Here is a 23,023-nt window from a genome sequence, read left to right as displayed (position 1 = left end):
TTGTGTCTAGCCCTTGCATGTTGACTATGAACCTGGCCTCTGGACCAAGCCGTGGTGAATAAACTGGGGCAGAGAAATGCATTTCTTGAGTTTGTGTTTCTATTCTACCCATTGCCTGGTGGCCTCTTTTCCATGGCGTCTGAGGTGCCCTTTTGGACTGGAAGCTGGGGGACAGATGTGGGGGAAGTCACTGGGGAGGAGGTATTCAGCCTGCTGTGGCTGATGGGGCTGGCAAGAGGTTTCTCCTCAAGGGCCTATCAGTCTGACAGGGGAGACTTGGCCTGAGAGCCCCGTATGGGATTGTTCTCATCCTGAGGCACCTTTGAGCCTGAAGATGGGGGGTGGGTAGGCATCGATTGTGAGGGATACATATGCTCCCCCCCACACACTCCTATTCAACCCTGCCCTAGAGCCACCACTTCCCTGAAGGGTGCCCTGACTGCAAAACACTGAGTTAGGCTCCTCAGCTGGTTCTGACACATATGTGGTTATAACACATGTATATGACTTCAGATATTTGCTGTGCCAATCTAGACTACACTTATTTTACATTGGTTTGTATGATGACTTATTAATTAGTTTATCAAAAATTCATTATTTGTATAAAGAAAGGTTATCTATTGCTGCATGACCAATTACCCTCAAACTTAGGAACTTAAAACAATACTCATTTGTTATCTCATGATTTCTGTAGGTCAGGAATCTCTCACAAGGCTGTAAGCAAGGTGTTAGTCCAGGGTCTGTGGTCTTATTTGTTGGGAACATTCAGTTCCTCAAGGGCCATTGGCTGGAGGTCACTTTCAGTTCCTTGCCATGTGGGTTCTCCCAACATGACAACTCACTTCATCAAAGGACAGCAGCCAAGAAAGTGATAGGATACTAGCAAGACAGAGGTCATGATTTTCTGCAACCTACTCACAGAAAGAACAACCCCTCAATGTTGCCATATTCTATTGGTTAAAAGCAAGTTACTCAAAGAGAGCATATTATACAAGGCTGTAATTACTAGGATGAAGAGGCTATCTAACACAGAAGGCATCTTTTTTTTTTAAGAGAGAGCACATGCATGCACAGTGGGAGGGGTGGTGTGAGGTGAGGAGGGGAGGGGGGAGAGAGAGAGAGAGAGATAGAGAGAGAGAGAATCTTAACCAGGTTTCCATGCCCAGAGCACAGCCTGACATGGGGCTCAATCTCATAACCCTGAGATCATGACTTGATCCAAAACCAAGAGTTGGATGCTAAATGGACTGAGCCACCCAGGTACCCCCACAGAAGGCATTTTTTGATTGATTAAATAAGGGCATATTTTATGATTTTTTAATCACAGAAGTAAAAATTATGTTCTACTTATATAAATTGGAACATTTCAGAGAAATATAATGTCTCCCTGTACTTCTCCCCAAAAAGATGTATATTTTTAAACCTCACAAAGTGTACTTTTCACTGAAACAGCGACCCAAGGTATTAATAATTCTTGTCACCTTGACATTGGACATTTAAACAGAAACAATATGGAACGAGTTTTAACAAATTCCACTTATTAAGAGATGTTCTAGCAAAGAGCTATAGCTAAATTCAAACAATTGAAAACTAGTAAAAGGAAACCTCATTTGAAATGGAGTTGGGGGGTGCTCCTGGGTGGCTCAGTCAGTTAAGCTTCAGACTTCGGCTTAGGTCATGATCTTGTCACTCATGGGTTCGAGCCCTGAGTCTGGACTCTGTGCTGACAGCCCAGAGCTGACAGCAGCCTGGAGCCTGCTTCAGATTCCGTGTCTCCTTTCTCTGATCCTCCTCCACTCATGCTCTGTGTGTCTCTCTCAAAAGTAAAAAAACATTTAAAAATTTTTCTTAAAACATAAAAAAATTTTCTTAAGGGGAGCTCTCACCCCATCACTCCTAGTCAATTGCAGAACCAACAGGAAGGCACTACCTTGCATTCCAGACAGGAAGAACCCTATACTTTACTACCCAAGCTGGAGGAAGAAAGGTTTTCTCCTTGCCTGGCAACAGCCCAGCCAATGAGAGACTGTCATTACTCAGCTAGTGATGGCCTCTACACTTCAAACTCCCAGGTTACTCCAATGAATTTTTGTTTATAATAGCTCCTCCCAATCCCCCCCTTTCTTCTATAAAAGAGCATTCTTCTCCTTTGTTCTCAGACTTGCCTATGGTTTGCTGAAGCTTGCTTATTCTGAATTGCAATTCTTTGCTATCTCCAAATAAACCCATCTCTCCTGGTAAAGTAACTGACAGTTTTATTTTTAAGGTTAACAACTTTAACCATGGAGATTTCTAACAAGGAGACAATGTCAAGCTCTCAGAGCACAAGACAGTGAATTTTTAGAAGGGGCTCTTTCCTAAGTGTGTGAAGGCTCTTCTGAGCATAGCCAGCAGTTAAGAGCACAGACTCTGAAACCAGACCCCTGGATTTGGATGTTGGCACCATTGCTTTCTGTCTCTGTGACCCTTGGGGTAAGTCAATTACATTCTCTGTGCCTCAGTTTCCTCATCTTAAAATGGAGACAATAGTAGTAACCACCTCACAGGATTGTTGCAAAGATTAAATGAATATATAATATGCAAAATACTTAGAACTCCACTTGGTATATAGTAAACTGCATTAATGACAGTTATTATAAATAGTGCTTTTGTGATACACACTTAAAATATTCATTAAAAAATCAAATTTTTCTGGGGCACCTGGGTAGCTCAGTCAGTTAAGTGTCTGACTTCGGCTCAGGTCATTATCTCACAGTTTGTGGGTTCGAGCCCTGCATCGGGCTCTGTGCTGACAACTTGGCACATGGAGCCCGTTTCTGATTCTGTGTCTCCCTCTCACTCTCTGCCCCTCCCCCACTCACACTCTGTCCATCTCTCTCTCTCTCTCAAAAATAATAAAATAAAGATATATTAAAATCAAATTTTTCCTTAAGGAAATTCAATCTAAAATTTGAAAGTCATCTTTTAAAAAAAGCTTTTAAAAATAAAGCTGCTTGGGCGCCTGGGTGGCTCAGTCAGTTACGCGTCCGACTTCAGCTCAGGTCATGATCTCACAGTTTGTGAGTTCGAGCCCCGTGTCGGGCTCTGTGCTGACAGCTCAGAGCCTGGAGCCTGCTTCGGATTCTGTGTCTCCCTCTCTCTGTCCCTCTCCCACTCGCACTCTTTCTCTCTCAAAAATAAGTAAACGTTAAAAAAGAAAGAAAGAAAGAAAAAACCTTGTTAAATAAATAAATAAATGAAACTGAGGCAGGACTCCAGTGGCTGCTGTTGCCCATCAGCTATGCTGGAGCTGCTGACACCACTGCTGTACTTCGTATGTGGAGCAGGCAGGGTCCAGAGACTCTCTAGACTACCTCCGTCTCTTCACCTGTGGCAACTGTACAGCCTGAATGAGGAAATGAACCTGAAGATGCTTCATATGCATTAAAACACACAAGGCCTGGTGGAGCCCTCCTCTGCCCTTGAGCAGGTCTTGCCTGAATAGGCAGCTGAGACTTGCATCCCAAAGGCTAATGCACAAGCCACTCTGAGCCTAGGAGAGGGGAAACCTGGCTGGCCCTCTGTGCAGCTCTCTCGACCAGAGACTTCTTTATTGGGAGGTTATTTTAAATTATTTATTTATTTGAGAGAGAGGGAGAGAGAGAATCTTAAGCAGTCTCCACACTTAGCACAGAGACTGACAGGGGTCTCCGTCTCACAATTATGAGATCATGACCTGAATAGAAATCAAGAGTGGGACACTTAACCAACTGAGCCACCCACGCACCCTGGGAGGTTGTTTTAAAATCATTGGGTGGGGATTGCTTAGTCCCTGGGACTGTGAGGGGAGTAGGGAAGGTTCATGCTCTAAGGAGGGGATTAGCCACCTTCCCCTTCCAGCCAGAATGGAAGCGGAGCAAGGAAGAATGGACTAGAAGCAAGGAAGTGTAACTAGGTTTCTGGTGCTACCTGAGGAGTCCTGCTTAGTAAGAAGAAGGAGGGTTGAGATTGAGGCTGATAACCAGAGACCCACAGGGGCAGGGCACATAGCAGAAGCCTGAGCAGGCTCCAAGGACAGGATAAGGCATGGAAGGGATTGGCGGGGAGGGAACGCACGGCTGGGTCCTCTGCGGAGAGAAAAAAGGGCTAGTTCCATGGAAAGCTTTTTCTCTCCTAGGAGAGAAATAGGTCATCTCCGGTAAGTGTGGCAGAGGGATTGGGATTAAAGTCTGGGGTACAGGGAGGCAGGGAGTGAACTTGGAACTGAGGAAGAGTGTAAAAATTGGGGGGCATAGGAGGCTTCAGAATGTGGTGGGTAGGCTCCCCAGCCTGGCTTATCAGGGCTGTGTGGTGGCTATCTCAAAGGAGATTGAATGCCCCTCGTGGCAGCCTGTGACCTGTCTGCCAGCCTCTGTTTCCTATAAGCTTCATGGGGAAACCCATGCTTTGGGGTCTCCTAATCATGGGGTGAACAGGTGACAGGAACAGGAAAGTGATGAAATCTGTGAGCACCTGATCTAAGAAGGCTCCCTGAAGGAAGAAGTTCCTAGAGGATGAGTAGAAATTGAAGCAACAGAGGATAATGATTTCTAGTGTAGACTCGACCCGGATGTACTGGATCCTCCACTTACTAGTTGTGCCTCGCTTTTCTCAACTGTCAAATGGGGATAATTAGTACTTCTCTCATAGGATTGTGTGAGCGATAAATGAATTTACACATGTAAAGGGCTTATACCTGAGCCTGGCACAAAGACGCAGTCTGTAAACGTGAGCTGTTACTAGCTGACCAGCAGAGTATGGGGAGGCATCAGAGGTAGAAGAGGCAGCTGGGCCATTGTGCTGTATATTAAAAGCGTTGCTAAAGGACCTGGAATCCCAGACCCACGAGTTTAATGGAATGTTTCTTGGTGGCGAAGCCCATGAGATGGGGACGTTCTGGGGTGTGAGCCAGACCTCAAGTCCACTCGCATATACATGCCCACACCCACCAGGCGCCCCCAGACACAAGGGCACCAGACCCACACCTATGCATGAGCGCGCGCGCGCGCGCGCGCGCGCACACACACACACACACACACACACGCAAATTCGCTCACACTCACAAATGCACACTTCCGGCCACAGACCCACATGCTCCCTCCTCCTCCCCCAACCTGTCTCAGAAATAAGACTGCACCCAGCCTGGGGAGGTGTTCATACTCCTGCAGACTCCCGAGACTCTCCCAGCCTCAGCACCAGACAGCCAGAAATGTGTCTGTTTCCCCTGTCCAGGCCTGGAGGGTTCTCTGGCCAAGCCTTATTCTTGCCCTGCTCCTTCCCCAAACCCTCAAGCTTAGAACCAGTCGATCCTCTAATCGCTTCATTCTCATTTATCACCAGTAGATTTGAGAAGAGATTCATCTGGTTATGGGACTCACAGCCGGAACGGGGGAGGTGGCGCGCGAAAAAGGCGGGGGGGGGGGGGGTGTACTCGCACTAATGTGGGGGCCGGGGGAGGGGCTAGATCCCCCCAGGTGGGTATCCGCCCACACCCGGGAGGAGAGAGTGCTCAGGCCCTGGGATGGGAACAGTCCGAGTGCCTGGGGCGGGGGGGGGGGGGGCGTGACCTTGCCACATAAGCGGGGGAGGGGGGTCAAGGTGGAGCTCCAGGGCTCCGCGCTGGGGAAGGAGAGGGCTGGAGGCCCGCGTTCAGCTGGTGTTCAGAGGCCGGGGCGGGGCTCGCCCCCCGAAAGGAGCAGACAAAGGGGCGGCCTCCCCGGAGCCCGGCGCCGCCCGGAGCCGGGGCTCCGCACAAAGCTGGGGGCGGGTGGGGCCGAGCCCGCCCCACGCGCCCGCGCGCCCCGGACTGCTGATCCGCACGACTGGGAGCGACGTTTCCTGCGCCTAATCCCAACAAGCATGAAAACGGCTCGGGCCGGCCCGCCAGCAGGCCCTTTGTCCCGGCTCCTCGCGGGACAGCTGCAGCCGGGGTCCCTCCCCCTCTTTGTGTCTCCTCCCCGCGCCCCACTCCGCCCTCCCCACCTCAGCTGCCCGGACGGCCGTGAGCCTTCCAGGGCTTTCGCCTCGGGCACTTGGGCGCACAAAGGGGGGCAGCGCCCCTAATCTGGGGGAGGGGAGGATTAACCCCGGGGTCTGCAGGGAGGGGCGGGGCCGTGGGGGGCAGAGCAAAAAGGGGCTGCGGGGCGTGCCCCCCGCTTGGAGCGCAGGGGTGTGCAAGTGGGAACACAGGTGTGGGACCGGACCTGTGGGTGCGAGGGAGCAGGCTGGCTCTGCATGCTTCTTAGACTCCCCTAGCTAGCCCCTAGCAGTCAGTATTCAGACTGCTCTCAGGGCAGGAAACTCCCTTGATGCTCCCCTGGGCTGTCCTGGGACCTCTTCTCTTCACTCTCCTCCTGGGATCTCTTCCACTCTGTGACTTCAGTCCCCCCTCTCCCCCATCCTTGGGACTCCTTCCCCAACCTCTGTCTCCAGCTGGGCCTCTGCCTCCCACCCCACCTGCATATTCAGCTACTTATGGGATAGCTCCACCCAGATGCCCCATAGCACCTTAAACTTCCTTGTGTCCAAAACTGAGCCCATCTTCTTCCTACCCATAACCTGCTCACTCCACTCAGTCATCTGGGGCCCTCCTAGTCAGTCAAGCTGACTGTCACCAAGTGCTGTGCTTGGTTTCCTAGGCACTTTTCCAGGCCACTTCTAGTCAGGCTCCCTCCCTTCCATTCACCACACAGCTCTGGAGTGGGCTTCTATAAGACTCCTCCAACTTAAGACCTTTCGGAGACTCTCCAGTGACTTGACTTACTTAGCTTGGCTTGCAAGGCCTTCTCAGGTTCCTGCATGCCTGCTGGCCTGATCTTTCCCCAGGGTCTGGTGTTCCGCAAATCTAGTCCGCAAAGACCTTCCTCAAGAGCCTTGATGGAGATTTTTCCCTCTCAAGAAAGGGAATGAAATTGCTGGCTTAGCCTTGTTGCTCACAAGAACCATCCTTCAGTGCCCCAAAGTCCAGGGCACTACAGGGCAGTGGATGAGTCAGGGAAGCCAGGCTCTTCAAAGATGATGTATGCTGCTGGCCCAGCCTTACCCACACTGTGCCTGCCACATGGAGGACAACAGAGTTCCTTCCAAGCTGATGAGGTCCTGCTCTTCCTTGGGTTCTCTCTGGCCACTGCAGCTACAGAGGCCACTTCAGATGCTTGGATCCCCAGAGATGCTGGACATCCTCATCTCTGTCCCAGATCCCTCAGGATGGATCATATCCCTGGTAGACCTAGAATGCCACAGTCTGCAAGCATATCTGTGTCACTCTGCTCCTGTCACCATTGTCACCAGACACCTCCTCCCAGGCCCAGCCACGAGCCTCCAAGGTACTCTTCATGTCCTCATCTTAGTCACAGACAGGAAATTCCTGCATTAAACATTACTGTCTACTATGTGCCAGACTCTCTGCTAGGCACCGGGAACCCGGATGAATCAGAGACAGTCCGAGCCTGCAGGGATTTCACAGTCTGTATCCAGGGAGACAGACTCAGACACGAGGAATCTAGAGTGCAGTGTGGTAAGTGCCAATAGACGTCTGTACACAGTGCTATGGAAGCACTTTCCAGAACATGGTCAATAGACAGGAAGTAAAAGATTACCATGATCGCTTCCTAGGTGGCTCAGTTGGTTAAGCATTTGACTTTGGCTCAGGTCATGATCTCAGAGCATGTGTGTTCGGGCTCTGTGCTGACAGCTCGGAGCTTGGAATCTGCTTCAGATTCTCTATCTGCTCCTCCCCCACTCACATTCTGTCTCTGTCTCTCAAAAATAAATAAACATTAAAAAAATTAAAAAAAAAAAGATTACCATGATCAAAGGGGCTTGGGAAACCCTGGGTTTAACCATGTTAACTGGACTTCTTTACTGGAAGACTCCTCTGGGTCTTTACTGTACCAGTATGTGTTGTTAGTTCCTGAGAGGAGAACACCGTATGAAAAGGGATTCTCAAACTTGTTTGAGTATGCAACCCTTTTCTCATGGATCATATTATATAGATTGAGTGTTCCAGAGATCATATTTGGGAAGCACATTGCCATGGGAACCTAGAGAATGGAGAGACATTCTGTGTCTGAGGTGGAAAGAGGAATGAGGGAGGTAAGGGGGGGGTCAAGAAAGAGTTCACAGAGGAGCTGGTGTCAATTTGGAGGATGAGTAAAAGTAGGTGAGGAAAAGAGCATCCTAGGAAAAGGGAAGGGGCCTTGCCCTGGGGAGGCAGGAGCCCAGGGCCTCTGAGGGTTCAGAAGCATGGCATTGTACGAGAGACAGAGGAGTCATTTGGAGGCAGCAACTGCAACATGGGAAGGGGCTTTATCTGTGCAACTGTTATGAATGTTCACTCTCATCAGCTTGGCCTGAGACATCATATCACTTCCTGGAATGCTAGGCAGTATAATAAGGTCAATAAAATATCCCACTTGTCTGTGGGCCAGACATACCTCTGTCTTCAGGTACACCCAGGACCTTCACAGTTTGGGTGCATATGGGGTTGTAAGGGATGCAGACTAGGAACCCCAGAAGCCAGTCCTCTTTAAAGAGGAGTTCTGTACCAGGGTCGCTGGGCTTCATCATAGGAGCCTAGCAGACTCCTTCAAAAGGCCCTCCTTTGTGTTACTTGAATTTGGTTCTGCAGGAACCCAACACAGGCTCCCTCCAGAACATGCAGGTGTCTACAGATGGATATGTGTGTGTCCAGACTCCTAGGAAGAAGCCCAGAGCTTCTTTTCTCTGGTTGTTCTGGCAGCGTTCAATGCCATGCTCTCCCCAATTTTATTCTTACTGTCCCCCTGCAGCCAGTGCCTCCTCTGACCATTAACCCCATGGTTTCCACCTCACTTCTCTACTGCAGCCCAAATCATTTCCCTAACAGCTACAAGAGAAAGAAGCAGCTGGAGGAGGAGAAGGGAGAGGAGGGGAAGGGGGAGGAGGAGAGCATGCCCCTAATGCCCTTACTTTGTGCCAGTGCAGGCACTCTTCTTGGCACTTTATATGTGTTAACTCATCTAATGCTCACAATAACCACAGGAGAAAGATAGTATTACCATCCCCATTTTGTGAATGAAGAAATTGAGGCCCAGGGGTGTTGAGCAACTTGCCTAAATTCACACAGTTGGTAGGAGGCAGAGACAGAATTCAAACCCAGACAGTGTGGCTGTAGGATCAGTGCCCTCACCCCCTCAAACTCCACACTGCCCCACCTCCATCCCCCACCTACCTCTGTGAATGTCTTCATTTCATCCCACACATATCCCCACCCTAGTCTCCACACCCAAATGCCATTATTATTCTGTCCTGAGCACATTATTCCTACCCCATTTACTCCATGCCCAGTTTCATTCCATTCATCACCAGCACCCCATCAACCTTCCCATCTCTATTCCCTTTCTCTTCCCTGTACTCCTTAGGAAACTGGCTTTACAGTCTGTTCTCAAGTTCATTAGCCCTGTGACCAAGAGATAAATTCACTTAATCTTTTGAAGACTTAGTTTCCACATCTGTTAGAAGGGGGGGAAAGAAAGCAAGTTTCATCTACTTTACAGAATTATTAAGTATTAAATAATTCTCTTGAGAGAGCTTTATAAATTGCAAAATATTTTACAGACCAATATGCTGTTTTTTTGTTAATTTGCCTTGATATTATTTTTCACCCTTTCTGGAAGCAAATGTTTTATTTCAGTAGTTGACCATTTGTTTTCTTTTTTAGTTTTACTTATTAAAAAATTTTAATGTTTATATATATATATATTTAATTTTTTTAATATTTTGTTATTTAAAAAATTTTTTTACATTTTATTTATTTTTGATAGAGAGAGACAGACCACAAGTGGGGGAGGGGCAGAGAGAGAGGGAGACACAGGATCTGAAGCAGGCTCCAGGCTCTGAGCTGTCAGCACAGAACCTGATGCGGGGCTTGAACTCACACACTGTGAGATCATGACCTGAGCCAAAGTCGGAGAGTTAACTGATTAAGCCATCTAAGACCTCCCTGCCCCGTTTTCTTTTTTTAAATGTTTATTTATTTTGAGAAAAAGAGAGAGCACAGGAGAGGCAGAGAGAGAGAGAGGGAGAGAGAGAATCCCAAGCAGGCTCCATGCTGTCAGCACAGAGTCCAAAGTGAGGCTTGATCCCACCACTGTGAGATCATGACCTGAGCTGAAATCCAGATTTGGACCCTTAACTGACTGAGCCACTCAGGCACCCCAGTTGACCATTCGTTTTCTAAACAGTGACATTTTTGTACTGTTTTGAAATTAATTTTAATGGAGGCTACTGAAATGGTAGTCTTTATTGTTTGTGATTAATATTTTTTTTAAAGAAAAGGCTGCTTTTATTCACAAGGTTGGGAATACTTTCTACGGGAGGTTCCACTTTTAGTATTCCTAAAAATAGAATGATTGTGAATGAAGGTGCTATAGAACTGGATGGAAAGGAGGTGAGATGGGAATGGGGAATGAAGACAGGGCAGTGGATGGGAATAGAGATAAAGAGCAGAGAAGGGTTATGGGTGAGAAAAGACTGGCCAACATGTTTCAGGCCATGTGCCATTTCTCTGTTATCCCATTTTGCAGGTGAATAAACAAAAGTTACTTTAGGTGGGTTCCTTTTCTGGCAGGACTGACATACCACTCCACATTCTCACATCCTCCCTCTAACCCAGACCAGGAAAAAACAAGGTTACAGACTCTTTACCTGAGAAACAGGCTCATCTGTACTCAGTAAGTGTTCTGTAAGTTAGGGAGTATCCTCACCAATCCACCTGGGGCTAAGTTCTGTGAAACTGAGCAAGAGGAAAGGGGGGGAACTGCAATTGAAACAGAAGGGGGAGGGAGACGTGAAAGCTGATGTCTCCCTCATGGTACAGCTTTACAGTTAATGCTCTAGATATTTGAAACTTTTCTTCAACTCATTTATTTTTTTTTAATAATCTCTACACCCAACATGAGGCTCAAACTAAGAGTCCATCGAAGAGATCAAGATTCAATTGCTCTTCTGACTGAGCCAGTCAGGCACCCCTAGAGTTAATGCTCTAAATGACTGTTTCCTGCTTCTTATGGGAAAATGGCGGGAAGGGAAGGTGCTACTTATTCTGTTTCCTGTGCCCAGAGTGCCTGGAAACCTCATACAGCCTCCCAGGACTCACAGACCACCTTACCCCTGAATTCCTTCCTATCCCCAAACTCACAGCTATGAACAGACTCTTTTATTATTTTCCTGTCCCCTCCCCCTCAATTTGCCTCAGGAGCAATCATCACCTTCATCTCCATAATGAACTTCTTCATTTTTTTTTTTAATGCTAATTCATTCTTGAGAGAGAAAGAGAGGGGGACACAGAATCCAAAGCAGGCTCTAGGCTCTGAGCTGTCAGGACAGAGCCCAACGCGGGGCTTGAACCCACAAACTGCGAGATCATGACATGACCCGAAGTTGGACACTTAACCAACTGAGCCACCCAGGTGATCCTCCATAATGAAACTTCTTTTATATGAGACACTCAGATACTCCCCTGATTCTTTTTAAAATTTTTAAATATTTCTTAAAATTTTATTTGAGAGGGAAAGAGAGCAAGTAGGGGAGGGGCAGAGGAAGAGAGAGAGAATCTTAAGCAGGCTTCATGCTCAACACAGGGGCCGATGCGGGGCTCGATGTGGGGCTCAGTGTAGGGCTCAATGTGGGCTCCATCCCATGACACTGGGATCATGACCTGAGCTGAAATCAAGAGTTGGACACTCAACTAACTGAGCCACGCAGGCACCCATCCCCTAATTATTAATAAGATCTAGTTTGTGTGTGTGGGCATGCATGCATGCATATGCATTTTGGGGATGGTGAATCAGTGTATGCACTCATCTAACAGATGAGAAGACTGAGGTGGGGAGAGGAGAAGGCAGATTTTCTATGGCTCATTTGGAAATGACAGATTACCTTATTGAGACTTCTAGTACCTTGCCTCTTCATGATATTTAAGATTTTTCAAACCACTTCCAGTTCTGCTATTTGGCTATAGAGCAGGTGCAGTGTACCCCAGGTGCAGTGTACCCCATTTTTCAGTGGTGGAGCTATAGCCAAGGACAAGCAGTGTTAACTGACCTTGTGACCTAATGAGTTCCTCACTGGTGAGGTGGGAATGGTTATGGTCCCTTTGGCCTTATAAACTCTTCCCAGAGAAGCATAACTACCCTCAGGAGTTCCTTACATTCTCTAAAGGGCGATCAGAATTCTGTAGTTTAGGGATGCCTGGGTGGCTCAGTTGGTTGAGCCTCCGATTTTGGCTCAGGTTGTGATCTGGTGGCTTGTGAGTTTGAACCCCAAGGCAGTCTCTCTACCGACAGCTTAGAGCCTGGAGCCTGCTTCGGATTCTGTGTCTCTCTCTTTCTCTGCCCCTCCCCCGCTCATGTTCTCTCTCTCTCTCTCTCTCTCTCTCTCGCTCTCTCTCAAAACCATTAAAAAATTTTGTAGTTTATAGAACCCTTTCCCTCTATTTTCCCATTGTTTTCCCACGACTACACAGAGAAGTAGGCATTATGCTTTTTTATAGAAGAGGAAATACTTTGAGAGGTTAAGTGATTTGCGTAAGATCGGACACCTTGCATTGAAGCAAGGACCCTGCTCATTCAACTAATTACTCAAGCGCAGGTCTTGGTTGAATCCCACACAACAGCAGGGCAGGACTTACAGGAAAGGCTTGCGCATGCGTGCAGGGAGGGTTGCCAGCTCAGTGGGAGTGCCTTTGGCATTTGGATAATTCTTTGAGTGCACTGTTCTAGGCAATGCAGTGTCACACTTTAGCATCCCTGTCCCCAGAAATGAAATATGAATACGACTGCCTATACAATGATCGAGACGACAAAGACATCTGTCTCATATTTTTAAAAGCCTCCTAAAAGTGTGGTATTCGCCTTCCACCCCACCCCATCCGACCCCCAACCCTACCCCAGCCACTTAAAACCGCTTAGACACAGGGCTAGTGTCTCAGTTTTGGACCTCTCCCGCGGGCTTCCTCAGCAAGAAAGTGTCAAGAGTTACTGAGGCTTGAGTCCCAACTAGCCTCAGAAGCCTAAGGAGGCTGTTCCTTTAAGGAGGCTGGTTCCCAGGACTAGGGTGGAGGTAGTGGAGATGGGGGGGGGGGGGGTGGGGGTGGGATGGGGTGGTAGGAGGAGGGGAGGGAAAGGACCCCACCCCCAGTCCCTGCAGGCCTTACCTAATCGCCACACTCTGCATTATTACCCGCCTAACGCAGCGTGCTTTTAAATAAAATATGCAAAGATTTCCCTCTCAAATTATCTCCCCAGGCGAGCTAGCTCAACTCCAGCTTGTTAATGGAAAAAATGCAAATAGGGCCTCCCACCTCTCTCCTCCAGCCCTTAGGCTCTGGACAGCTAATGTAATTTCCTTCTTTTTGGGAATTTCTGTTTCCATTGAAACCATTTTTTAGGGGGGCAGGAGGGTTTTTCCCAGGTGCCATCCAAAGAGAGAGTCTAGAAGGGAGAGAACAGCTCAGGTAGAAGTTTGAGGAAGTCACTCTGCTAGGGAGCCAGGCTCTTTCGAAGCCTCATTTTTTTCATCTGAGGTCTCAATTAGTCCCTCCTAAGGCTGCTCTGAGGCTGAAGGGCCGCAAAAGGCTGGGGCCTAGGGTAGGTACAACTTTCCTGTTTAAACCTGCTTTGGTTGCTGGATACAGAGATGGAGAAAATAGATAGGGCTTCTGCCCTCATGAAGCTCACAGTCTAGCAGGAAAAAGCAAAAAGCAAAAACCAAACCAAAACAACAACAAAAAACAACCAAACAACCAAAAACAAAGAAACCCAGATCATTTAAAATTTTAAAAGCAGTTATAATACACCTTAATCAAACAACCAAAATCGTATCATCATAGTGAGGCAAATGGCCTCCACCTCCTGGTACGAAGCCTGGAGGACACACTGTCATCTAGGTAGCATTCCTGCCAAAAGATGCGAACCTGAGGGATGCAGAACCAGGAGCGAAACCATCAGACAAACCCCAACTCAGGCTAGGAAACATCGACATCATGAAAGAGAATTAACTTCCGGATTAAATGCAGTGCATGATTCTGGATCAGACACTAGATAGGAAAAAAATTCTGTGAAGGACAGCATTGGGGCATTTGGCAAAATGTGAATATGGATTGTATTATACATATTTTACCCTGTGTATCTTAAATTTCTTGAATATGATCAGTGTATTATGGTTACATAGAAGAATCTCCTTGTTTGGGTGAAATAAATGTGGAAATGTATAGGAATGGAAGATCATGGTTTTCACAAATTAGTCTCAGATGTCTCAGAGAACAAATGTGGCAAAATGCTAAAACTTGGTGAATTGGGTGAGAATTTTAGTGTTGCTCATTGAATTACTCTTGCAATTTTTAGGTAGGTTTGAAATTTTTCAAAATAAAAGGTTGAAAAAAGAAAATTATAATAGGTTTAAAAAAAATATGATGATGATACCATAACTTTGATTTTTAAAATCCTTATCTTTTATTTACTTAAAAAAATTAAAAAAAATTTTAATGTTTATTTATTTTTGAGAGAGACAGAAACAGAATCCGAGTGGGTTAGGGGCAGAGACAGAGGGAAACACAATCCCAAGCAGGCTCCAGGCTCTGAGCTGTCAGCACAGAGCCCGATGTGGGGCTCGAACTCACAAGTTGTGAGATCATGACCTGATCCGAAGTCAGACGCTCAAATGACTGAGCCACCCAGACGCCCCTAAATCGTTATCTTTTAGAAGACACTTGCTAAATCAAACATTTTCAGATGAAATGAAATAATCTATATTACTTGCTTAAAAATAATTACAGGAGGAGGGAAGTAGTTGGGAGCTCAGGGGAAACCAGACGATGTGAGTTGATAACTGAAGTTGTGTGGTGAGCATATCCTCTTTTGTTTTTCTTACATTTGAAATTTCTATCATAAAAATGTATTGTTGGGGCACCTGGGTGGCTCAGTCGGTTAAGCATCTGACTTCGGCTTGGGTCATGATTTCGTGTTTCATGAGTTCAAGCCCCACATCGGGCTCTGTGCTGACAGCTCAGAGCCTGGAGCCTGCTTCGGATTCTGGGTCTCCCCTTCTCTCTGCCCCTCCCCTGCTTGTGCTCTCTCTCTGTCTCTCAAACAATGAATAAATGTTAAAACCACACTCAGATACCACCTCACGCCAGTCAGAGTGGCTAAAGTGAACAAATCAGCAGACTATAGATGCTGACGAGGATGTGGAGAAACGGGAACCCTCTTGTACTGTTGGTGGGAATGCAAACTGGTGCAGCCGCTCTGGAAAACAGTGTGGAGGTTCCTCAAAAAATTAAAAATAGATCTACCCTATAACCCAGCAATAGCACTGCTAGGAATTTACCCAAGGGATACAGGAGGCACTTGTACCCCCATGTTTATAGCAGCACTTTCAACAATAGTCAAATTATGGAAAGAGCCTAAATGTCCATCAACTGATGAATGGATAAAAAAAATTGTGGGTTATATACGCAATGGAATACTATGTGGCAATGAGAAAGAATGAAATATGGCCTTTTGTAGCAACGTGGATGGAATTGGAGAGTGTTATGCTAAGTGAAATAAGTCATACAGAGAAAGACAGATACCATATGTTTTCACTCTTATGTGGATCCTGAGAAACTTAACAGAAGACCATGGGGGAGGGGAAGGAAAAAAAAAAAAAGAAAGGTTAGAGAGGGAGGGAGCCAAAACATAAGAGACTCTTAAAACCTGAGAACAAACTGAGGGTTGATGGGGGGTGGGAGGGAGGGGAGTGTGGGGGATGGGTATTGAGGTGGGCACCTGTTGGGATGAGCACTGAGTGTTGTATGGAAACCAATTTGACAATAAATTTCATATTTTAAAAAAATGAATAAATGTTAAAAAAAAGTATTGTTGGGGTGCCTGGTGGCTCAGTCAGTTAAGTATCCAACTCTTGATTTTGGCTCAGGTCATGATCTCAAAGTTCAAGGGTTCAAGCCCCACATCAGGCTCTGCTTGGGATTCTGTCTCCCTCTCTCTCTGTCCCTCCCCTACTTGGTCTCTATTTCTCAAAATAAATAAAAATAAACATAAAAAAGTCTTAAAAATGTTTAATGTTTATTTTTGAGAGAAAGAGAGACAGAATGTGAGTAGGGGAGGGGCAGAGAGAGAGGGACACACAGAATCTGAAGCAGGCTCCAGGTTCTGAGCTGTCAGCCCAGAGCCTGAGGCAGGGCTCGAACTTGTGAACTGCAAGATCATGACCTGAGTCGAAGTTGGACGCTTAACTGACTGAGCCACCCAGGCGCTCCTGTATTGTTTTTAAGAAAAGCAATTACAAGAAATATGATGAGTGTCAGTAGAGAAGTACAGCTCTAGTAGGGGGACACAATCCAATCAATGAATTTGGAGCATGCTTTTTAGAAGGAGGAGTGGTTAAGCAGATTTTGAGGGCAGCCAACCTAAGCAGGGGCAAGGTAGGAAAGAGCTGTCCAGGGCACTGGTACAAAAGGTAGAAGAGTGAGACCCAGTGTGGTGGGGTTTGTTGGATGTGAGGATAAGGCAAAGAGGAGGAGAAGCCAGGTGGAGAGAGGAGACAGATGAAGCTAGAGAGAACCAGGCCTGCCAAGTATGGGCTTGGGTATTTATCCTGAGGCCAGTAGAGAGCTTAAAGCAGGGAAGTGACAAGATGGGATTTGCAGCCGAGAAAGACCACTCCAGTGCTTTGTGGGCTGATGAGAAAGGTGTGAGGCTGGAGACAGTTGGAAGTTGCTGTCCCGTAAGTTGGATCTGAATCACTTCCCTCCACCAAGACTTCCTGATCTTCCCAATTAAGGGATGAAGCTTGGGTGCCAGGTTTCAAACATGAAACCAACCTATCCCCGAAGCCCAGATGACTGTCTCCCATTACCAGTTCCCTTTGCCTCCACCATCACAGGGAAGCAGTATGGCTGATGGTTACGAGTTCAGACTCTGGAACCAGGCTGCCTGGATTCAAATTCCACTTCTGTCCTTTACTAGCTGATAACCTTGAGAAAATTTCTTTACCTCAACTTCCTCGTGTGTGAAGTAGGGATAATAATAATATTACTTAGTCATGGGGAAGTTGTGAGGATTAAATGCACTGATGTGTGTCAATTACTTAGAAGAGTTCCTGTCCTGCAGTGAAGACTCAGTAAGTCCTCTGTACCCAGGACTGTCCCAGGAGGATGCCAATGCATGGAAAGGGAAGAGAAAACAGGTTCTTTGTCCTCAAAGATCTCAGCTTTACTGGACAGATGGAACACAGATCGAAAAGCAGTATCAAATCACTGTACTATTGCTTCATTTACAATATTTTATACAGCTGGAAATGACCGAGGTCCATCAGTATGGGAATGGCTAAAGAAATTGTTACATCCAGTAATGGGAAAATTCCCATTTTATCACATTAGGTGAAATGCCAGAGGCAAAACTGCAAATGTCATGTGACTTTAGGCATATTTTAGAAAGAGTAGAGAGGAAAAAAAATCGAACCACACTGACATATTTACAGTGATCACCTCTAGATGGTGCTATTTGGGTGTGGTTGAATTTTTAAAAAAGACGTTTCCAAAATATCTAATAATATGCATGAATTACTTTTATAATGGGAACATTTCAACTTTATTTTGTCAAAAAATTCCTTTTGGTTACAAATGAATAATGGTGAACATCATTAGCTGTCAGGAAAATGCAAATCAAACCACAATGAGATGTCACTTCACACCCACCAAGCATGGCTATAACCAAAACAACAGATAATAGCAAGTGTTGGTGAGGAGTGGAGAAATGGGACCCTTTGTGACCTGCTGGAGGGGATGTAATATGATGCAGCTGCTTGGAAAACAATCTGGCAATTCCTCAAAAGGTTCAAATGGAGTTACTATAATTCCACAACCAACTAATTTCACTCTTAGTACATATATTCCCAAGAGAATTGAAAACATACAGTCTCTCTCTCTCTCTCTCTCTCTCTCACACACACACACACACACACACACACACACACACACAAAACATGTACAGGAATGTTCACAGCAGCATTTCTCATAATAGCCCAAAGTGGAAACAACCTTTAAAAAAAATCTGACTGAATAAATTTAAAGATCTAATTGGCTTTATTTAATGATTCATGAATTGGGCAGCATCTCATCTCAGCAGATCGAAAGGAGCTCCAAGGAGCTGTACAAAATGGAAAATTTTATAGGCAGAAGGAGGTGGGGTAAGAAGAAATTCTAGCTGAAACTGAAGTTAGGTTAGGTATTAAGTCTTGTTTGCTAATGCAGGCTTAGCACCAGTGATGCCATTTTGAGCTTACTGTTTCTTTTTTAACAAACCCAAGTACCCTTCAACAGATGAATGGATAAACAAAATGTGGTATAACTATACAATGGAATATTACCTAGCAATAAAAAGAACTAAAGCACTGATACATTTTTATTTATTATAGTTATATTACATTATATATTACATTATATCATATCATATCATATCATATCATAAAATAATGCCATCAACTACAAAGTTGTAAACTAAGGTTGTGGGATTATCGCTAGCTGGTGGTGACTCCATAATTATTGTGTAAGAGGGGTTTCAGGTAGCATTGTGGTGGAAGGCAGTGAATCTTGGAATTGCATTTCCATAGCACTTTATATACTAAGAAAATAATGTTGTCAATACCAAAGATGAGGAGGAGATTATGGTGAAAGAAGAGTAGCTAAAGATATCAGGAATGACTCTCTTTTCTCTAATACAATGACTCTTAGCATGTTGGTGTATTTCCTTTCAGATTGTTTCCCCAATCACATTTTCTACATCATCGCAACCATAATGTGTAAGTATGATAAATCCCAATTTTGTTTACTCAACTTTGCAGTAATCATTTTCCATGCTGTTACACTATTTGACCATTATTTTTTTAAATTTTTTAAAAAAATGTTTGTTTATTTTTGAGAGAGGGAGAGAGAGTGTGCATGCGGGGGAAGGGCAGAGAGAGGGAGACAGAGGATCCTGAAGCAGGCTCGATGCTGACAGTGGAGAGCCTTATGTGGGGCATGAACTCACAGAACTGTGAGATCAAGACCTGAGCTGAAGGCGGAGGCTTAACCAACTGAGCCACCCAGGTGCCCCTTGACCATTATTTTTAATAATTTTATAATGTTACATAGAACAAACCACAACATACTTAACTCATACCCTATTGTTAGATAATTAAGATGCTTCCAATTTTTTTTTACTATAATGAATAATGCTATAATTAACATCTTTGTTCATATTTTCCCTCATAATTCAAACTAACAGTTAGGATTCCTAGAACAAAGGGTCTTTATTGCTCTTGAGAAATGAAGACATCTTTGCAAATTTAATAAATTCAAAATCACTAATTATTAGATATAATTGTATATGTAACTAACAAAATATACTCTATATTGGTATATATAATGCAGTTAACAATATGTTATTAGAACTGTTATTTTAATTTTCCTCCTTTTCTCTTCCTTCCTTCCTAATTTCTGAGGAGGTTGACTATCACTCTCTCTTTTTTTTTTAACAGTATCCCAGTAAAGCTTTCATGCAGCACCTATTCTGTGGTAAGTGGCTCTTTCCCTTGAGTCTGTTGGAAGGTGATTGAAGTACAGTGCTATAACAAGGTTGTGAGGGCTTGGTGAGGGCTTGAGGCAGGTCCATGGAGGTGGGGAAGGAGGTGATGGGGATGAATTCAAGAGACTTTAGGTCAAGTCTAATATCCTTTATGAGGTATGTCAGTTGGATGTAGGGCAAAGGAGAGGGGAGATAACTGACTCAGACTTGACAAGCCTAAGAATTTGGTAATAACATGAGAAAGAACCCAGAAAAGGAGCAGGGGCAGTTCAGTCTGGGGCATATCAAGTTTGAGATACCCAAGGACGTCCAAGTGGGGGCTGGTGTAGCAGATACTGTGGTATGTCACCCAGATCCCTCTTTCAAGTCCAAAGCACTCATTCCCCCATCCTGGAAGTGTTGGTGACTGAGGGCTCTCAACTGAGTCCCAGTCTGTATTTGTACCTGTCCTCAGCTGATGAGGCCCAAGGTCACACTGCCTTCCTAGGCAATCAACATCAATGACTAACCAAAGTGGAGATATAAAGGTCAGGCCCCCTTGCTCAAAGCAGGACAAATATGAAGGCTGTCCAGATTCCCAAGCTCATTACGGGATTGGTGGTGGCTTTTGTTTTGACCATTCAGTTCCTTCATCTGCCCAATTATACTTCCTCTCCTCCCCCATTGATGCTGATACCGAGAGTACTGCCCCCAAAACTTCCTGCCTACGGATCTCCATTTTGGAGTCTGTTTTCAGGGAACCAATTCTACACAGTTGGAAATACATATCTGGTCTTGGGAGGAAAGTTTGTTTGTGTGAGAGAGATTTGGGGACCATTTGTCATAGGAAAGATGGTGGACATGGGGCTGTGGGGCGAGATAATGGAAGATGAGGGGCCCCATGAGTCTTAGGGAATGAAGGCTTACACAGAGGGGCTGGGAAAAGGAAGAATAGATAGACAAGAGAACAGAGGCACAACAATGTAAGGTGAAAACTGGTGTTTTCAGGAAGGGCAGCCAGTCAGGGCCTCTTGGAGTTTGACAGAGTCCAGGCTACTTTTATTTATTTGAGTATATAGGTGCATTAAACATGTCTAATACCAAAACAATGTGCTTTAAATGTAGTATAATTTAGATGCTTCCATTAATAAATTCATTATTTTAATTGTAGTATAAAAATATAACATCTGTGTATAATCTCATTGGAAATAAAATTTTAAATACAAAATTCAGGCTCCTCATGCATATTAAGCCTGGGCCAAAAGTCTCTTGTGGCCACTGATTGTGCCACATTCCTCTGCACTAAGCCCTGCAGTCAGCAGAGGCTGGCTTGGTCAGAAATTAGAAAACAAAAACAGAAAATAGCACATGTTTATGAGGATGTGGAGAAATTGTACTCTTTGTGCATTGCTGGTTAGAATGTAAAATGGTGAAGATGCTGTGGAAAACGGTATGACAATTCCTAAAAAATTAAACGTAAAATTACTATATGATCCAAAAATTTCATTTCTGGGTAAATGCCCAAAAGAACTGAAAGCAAGGATTCAAACATGTTCATAGCGATATTATTTTTTAAATTTCTTTTAATGTTTATTTATTTATTTTGAGGGGGTGGGGAAGGATATAGAGAGCAAGAGACAGAATTCCAGGCAGGCTCTTTGCTGTCAGTGCAGAGCCTGATGTAGGGCTCGATCTCACAGTTCGTGAGACCTGAGCTGAAATCAAGAGTCCGATGCTTAACCAACTGAGCCACCCAGGCGCCCCATAGCAACATTATTCACAGCTGCCAAAGGTGGAAGCAACTCAAGTGTCATCAATGATGAATTGATAAGCAAAATGTGATACATACATATAATGGAATATTAATCAACCTTAAAAAGGAAGGAAATCCTGACACATGCTGTAGCATGGATGAACCTTGAGGACATCATGCTAGGTGAGAAAAGCCAGTCAACAAAGAACAAAAGCTGAATGATTCCCCTTATATAAAGTACTTAGGATAATCAAATTCAGAGGCAGAAAGTAGAATGATGGTTGCCAGAGACTGGGGGAGAGAGAGAAATGGGGAGTTATTATTTAATGACTATAGGGTTTTATTTTGCAAGATGAAAAGAGAGTTCTAGAGATGGATGGTGGTGATGGTTGCACAACAGAGGGAATGTACTTAATGCCACAGAACTGTACCCTTAAAAATAGTTAAGATGGTAAATTTTTTGTTATGCATATTTTACCATACACGCAAAAGTGAACAAACAAACAAAAGTGATTGCCATGAGCTCCATTCTTGTGCATCTGTCGCTGACCACTGCCAGGGGTTCATCAGAGCCAAGTGGCCTCATGCAATCCATAATCAGCAGCATCACAAGCAAGTGGCATAAGTTACGACCATCAGAGCTTAGGAGTGAAACTAACTCTGTAGGTGATGTGCTTTACAAGTCATGATTGAAAAATGAATAACTTGTGGTTGGTGACCAATAAAATAATGATCTTATACCCACTGCAAAAAAAAATCTACAAGCAAAAATGAGGACAGCTTAAATCAGGTGTTGCAGGTGCGTGGAGAGGGGCAAAGCCCAGGGGAGAAAGCAACCCCATTCCTTCTCAGGACTCTCTTTATCCCTCTTTACAACCTGTTTCCTGGGGGTCTTTTGTGTAAATGGAGTGAGAGCCAGCACAGAGCAAGCCTCTGGCTCTTTATTAAAGGTGTGTGTGTGTGTGTGTGTGTGTGTGTGTGTGTAAGGAGAGAGTCCTGTGCTGAAAAATGAACGTGTCCTTTTTCCAATTTTCCCACAGCTCCCACCTCCCAGCCCTTCTCGTCTGTGCAGGTGGACCCCGGGGTTGTCATTAAATCTCCGTCTCTGACACCTCTGCAGCTTCCATGCCTGGGGCACCTCTGCGTCCCCTCTCCCTGCCCCTCCCCCCTCAGCTTCAGTTGCAAACCACCCCCCCACCACATCCCCAAAGCTGCCCCCTCCAGCCCCAGTGCCCCACCCTAGTGCCAGCCCTCAGAAGCAGCCCTTTACAAAGTAACTCCCCAGCTCCCTCCAACCTTGGCACTGAACCCCAAGATAACAGCAGGATGAAAGAGAGGAAGGAAAAAGAGGAGAAATACAGAGAACATAACCCAGTCTAGAAAGGTTGAATTTAGGGAGGAGAATGAACCTGTCAGTCCAGCTATTTTGTTTGTTTGTTTGTTTGTTTATTTAACATTTCTTTTTTTTATGTTTCTTTATTTTAGAGAGAGAGAAACAGAAACAGAGGGAGACACAATCCGAAGCAGGTTCCAGGCTCTGAGCTGTCAGCACAGAGCCTGATGCTGGGCTCAAACTCACGAATTGTGAGATCATGACCTGAGCCAAAGTTGGATGCTTAACCTACCAAGCCACCTGGGCACCCAGTCCAGCTATTTTATACTCATC

The 23,023-nt window shown here is 45.3% G+C and overlaps 1 long non-coding RNA gene across 1 annotated transcript; it reads left to right on the top strand.

Annotated features, from left to right (window-relative positions):
- The first annotated feature begins 1,913 nt into the window (after positions 1–1,913).
- LOC128313326 (uncharacterized) lies at positions 1,914–20,633 on the top strand. The gene is made up of 3 exons (XR_008293893.1): positions 1,914–2,472; positions 18,814–18,858; positions 19,579–20,633. It is a non-coding gene; the product is annotated as an uncharacterized LOC128313326 (long non-coding RNA).
- The last annotated feature ends 2,390 nt before the right edge of the window (positions 20,634–23,023 follow it).

The sequence above is a fragment of the Acinonyx jubatus genome, chromosome C1 (assembly GCF_027475565.1).
Source record: "Acinonyx jubatus isolate Ajub_Pintada_27869175 chromosome C1, VMU_Ajub_asm_v1.0, whole genome shotgun sequence".
Classification (NCBI taxonomy): domain Eukaryota; kingdom Metazoa; phylum Chordata; class Mammalia; order Carnivora; family Felidae; genus Acinonyx; species Acinonyx jubatus.
The sequence above is the reverse complement of the archived record's forward strand: the minus strand, read 5'-3'. Positions and strand labels throughout refer to the sequence as shown.